Source organism: Dasypus novemcinctus, chromosome 1, assembly GCF_030445035.2.
Source record: "Dasypus novemcinctus isolate mDasNov1 chromosome 1, mDasNov1.1.hap2, whole genome shotgun sequence".
Lineage (NCBI taxonomy): Eukaryota > Metazoa > Chordata > Mammalia > Cingulata > Dasypodidae > Dasypus > Dasypus novemcinctus.
The window spans coordinates 145,954,863-145,958,738 of NC_080673.1; the positions used below are offsets into that span (position 1 = coordinate 145,954,863).

The following is a 3,876-nucleotide window of genomic DNA, read 5'->3' on the forward strand; positions in this document are numbered from 1 at the left end:
TTAGCCATGTTGGCATCCTCTGAATTCTTGGATCCATGGTTTGGAAAACTCAGTCTTCATTCCTTTAAATAAAGACTTTATATTTCTTTCTTCCTTCTCTCTCTATCCTCTCTTTTTGTGATTTGTATAATGCACATAAAATACTATTTGATATTGTTCCACAGGTATTGAATGGTCTGTTCTGTTGTTTCTTTCCTTTTTCCCTCTCTTTTTCTCTTTTCATTTCAATTGGGGTAATTTCCATTAACCTATCTTCAAGTTCATTGATTGTTTCCTTTCAAGTTTTGAGTTTACTAATGATTCCTTCTTTAATAGTTAAGTTCATGTGTTAATGTGGCAAGGTTATGGTGTCCAATTGTTTAAGCAAACACTGGTCTGATTGTTAGGGTGAGGATATTTTTTGGATCTAAATCATTAGTACAGTAATTGCATCTATGACTAATAATATCTGTAATCAACTGAGCAGTTTGTCTTCAGCAACAATGAAAGAAGTTTCTTCCAGTCAGTTAAAGGCTTAACTTTCTGCAGTCAGAAGTTAGAATTTTTATCTCTACTTTAGTCAGCCAGCTTTTCCAGAAGAATTAATCGAAAACCGTCATTGGAATGAGTTCCCAGCTTGTGGCCAGATGGGAATGGAATCTGGACTTGCCCATTCCCACAGTTGCATGAACAATTGCGATAATAAATCTCATAATATTTAAATTATATATTAAAAAATATATTTATATATATATATATCCCTTGTCAGTTCTTTTTCCTGGAGAACCCTGAATAATACACCCTCAAAGGTGTTCTTCATCTTAGTTACTGTGTTTTTGATTTCCATTTTATTTGTTTTTATAGTTTCCATCTTCTTGTTGAAAGTACCTATCTGATTTTTCGTTTGTCTTTAGCTTGTTAATAATAAGTATTTTAAATTCCCAGTTTGGTATTTCCAATATTTGTGTCATATTCTTATCTGAATTCTAATGATTGCATTGTCTCTTCAGACTATACTTTTGATTGACTTTTTGTAAGCCTTGAATTTTTTTGTTTAAATCCATAAATATTGTATAGGGCAGTAGATACTGAGGTCAATAGTTTTTATTTCTGGTGTGTGTATGTTTTTCCTTCTGTTAGCTGGGAGTTGGTCTGGGTTTGAAGTTTGTTGTTGCTGGGGTTGCTTCAGTTCATAATCAGCTTTGTATTCACTTAGTGATGATGCCTTGTGTTTATGATGTAACTTAGTATGCAAGAAGGTTTTTACTTTTATTTTTTAGCAATATATCCTTCATACTTGGTTTTGGGGCTTCTCATTGCACTGCTTCTCAGGCTCTCCCAGCTGTATTCCAATGTTATTTTTATTTGGCTTATTAGTTTGGTGGTGAGTGGTAGTGGATGGATACCTCCTTTGCTTGGGCTTTAAATGTGGCCCTGCCTGTCATCCAGATATAGTACATATTCCTGTCATGCCCTCAGAGATAGAGCATTTTTGTCAATTTTGTTTTTTAGGAGTATATCTGTTTATTAAAAGGAAAAAAAAAAAAAAGAAATGTACATTTTTACTTTTTAATTGCTTTTAGATCCAGGTTACAAGGAAGTGTCTGGGCATGGCTATGTACATCTTTGGGCAGGGTTACCAGGCAGTGAAAATGGCTGGACAGCATGTAGTTCCTCTTGGTGGTGGTCTGACCCCCAGGCACTACTAACCATAGCCATTGCTCCTCAGCTCGCTCCCATACCTTCCCCAAGAGCCCACCAGCCCTGTGTCCATGAGTGAGTGGCTGGTCTTTCTTCCCAGGACTGCAGGACACAAGGTGGGCTCTAAGCCACCTGCGCCCTGGCAGGCAGAACTGAACTTCGTCAACAGATTGAAGCTGGAGGCCAGTGTCATTGCTGTCCTGATTTCTTTTCCTTCTGGAAGGTGAAGCTTGTATGTCTGTTCAGTTTTCTTTGTTTTTGAACAAAATAGCCAGGGCAGTGCTTGCTCATGATTCCAGGATGTAGTTAATCTTGAACACAATTTCACTGATGGAAGCAGCATCAGATTCAAAGTAGAGGTGTTTATAGTAATGATTGCTTAGATTCATGAGTTTAAATATTGTGGGAATGAGGCTTTTTTCTTCAGCAAGGTCACAGGCACAGAGCAGGACAGAATCAATTGAGATGGGTTTCTGCTTAATCCAAAACTTAGTGCTGGCTTTCTGCTTTGTAACAGGGTCTATCTCTACCTTATCTCCAGAGATACCTAACTGTACGTGGGTTGTGAATCATAGTCTGTAGATCATGCTGACCTTGAATGACTTGTAGTGGTGGCTGCTAAGCCTATCTTGTACTGTGATTATGTCAATTTGCTAATCCTCCTCAAAAACCTCGTCTGCCTTTGAACTGTTCTCGTAGACCCAGGCAGAACTCCCATGTGCTCTGGTTCTCCAAGGTGCTCTCCAGGTCCACAGCAACATTGGGCTCACTTTGCTTCTCCAGGCAGTACTGAGGGCCTGAAATTTTCTGGGATCCTTTACTTTGCCTTAGTGCCATCAGCAAGATTTCCTACTTGATGACCTTGTGTTGTATACCTGAATAAGGGAGAATCCATCCATGAGCAGCATTTATTAGAACAAAGAGTGATTCTTTGGATGTCAGACCAGGAGATCAATACTTTTCAACCAGGGTCAAAATAGTGAAGCCAAACTTATGAATGGGCTCACTGGAATCCAGCAGAGGGAAGTTGGTGTCAACCTCCCCATCATCCTCAGCAATATGCAGGCAGTAGGCACTGACGTTATCGTTGAGCTTTGGCTCCTGTTCTTCACTTGTGTACTGCCAACAGATGAGTCCAATCAGGCCCTGCTCTCTGGTGCTGGCCATTTTCACCACAGTCTGTCCTGACTGGAGTGCAGGGGGAGGTAGACATTGATCTTCTTGGTTGCTGCTGTCCCTACATGACCCTTGCTATCAAATTCAGAATCTTGTTAAAAGGGTTATTCAGCTGCAGAGGGCACTGCTCCAGGCATACAGATTATAGTGACTGTTTTCCAGAATTTGGAGGTTTTTCTTTGAAGGACTTTTTTCAAACAGTGCCTTTAACTCCTGGGCTCATTGCTTAGAATTTCTTTCTTTCCACTGAAAATTTTTGCATTTGATCTGGTTTTGTCTCTCTTTTCAGAGACTTTCCAATCTTTGAGCTGTGTTTGGGCATCTTGTAATACCAAAGTCTCAACCTGAGGTAATAGCAATGGACTGAGCATATGCATAGCCCTGAGCCTCACCATTGCTTCCCTGAATTTCTGATCCTGTCTCCAGGCACTGAAGGAGGATGAATCTTCTCTAGGTCAACATCAAGATCAATGAGAACTATCTCACACATTCTCATGTCATCATTGATCACAAGTGACTGTCCTTTATGAGCTAGAATGATAGTTGGATTGTCCAAGAATGTCATCCTTTCTGTGGGCCAATTTTTATTTTTTCCTCTTCATATTGTTTCACGCGCTCACCTACCTGAAGCTGCTCCCACACAGTGGGCCAGGCCGGCCCTAGGACACATTTCAGAGGAAAGAGCCTGGCTCCCCCTCGCCTCCCAGTTTCTGTCCCCAGCTCTTCACTCTCAGGATCCTTGAGGCACAGCACTCCTCCCTGCCGGCTCAGCAACCCAGGGCCAGCCCTCATGCCCCTGCTGTCTGCAGCAACTGGAGGGCAGAAAAGGAGCACTGGCACTCAGAGTCATGCTACAACCTCGTTATTTTTATACCCAATTGCAGTTGGGTTTCCCAACTGCACAGATTAAGGCTTGCATTTCATAAGGTTGATAGGGAACATAGTTTAGCAGTGGTTGCTGTTGCCCTTTTCTAGCCAGCATGTGAAATTTAGGATGTTTGTCAATTTCTGAAAAAAAAA

At 40.9% G+C, this 3,876-nt stretch overlaps 1 pseudogene; it reads right to left on the reverse strand.

Moving 5' to 3' along the window:
- Positions 1 to 1,869: 1,869 nt before the first annotated feature.
- On the reverse strand, positions 1,870 to 3,421 carry LOC101443340 (target of rapamycin complex 2 subunit MAPKAP1-like; annotated as a pseudogene).
- Between the last annotated feature and the right edge of the window lie 455 nt (positions 3,422 to 3,876).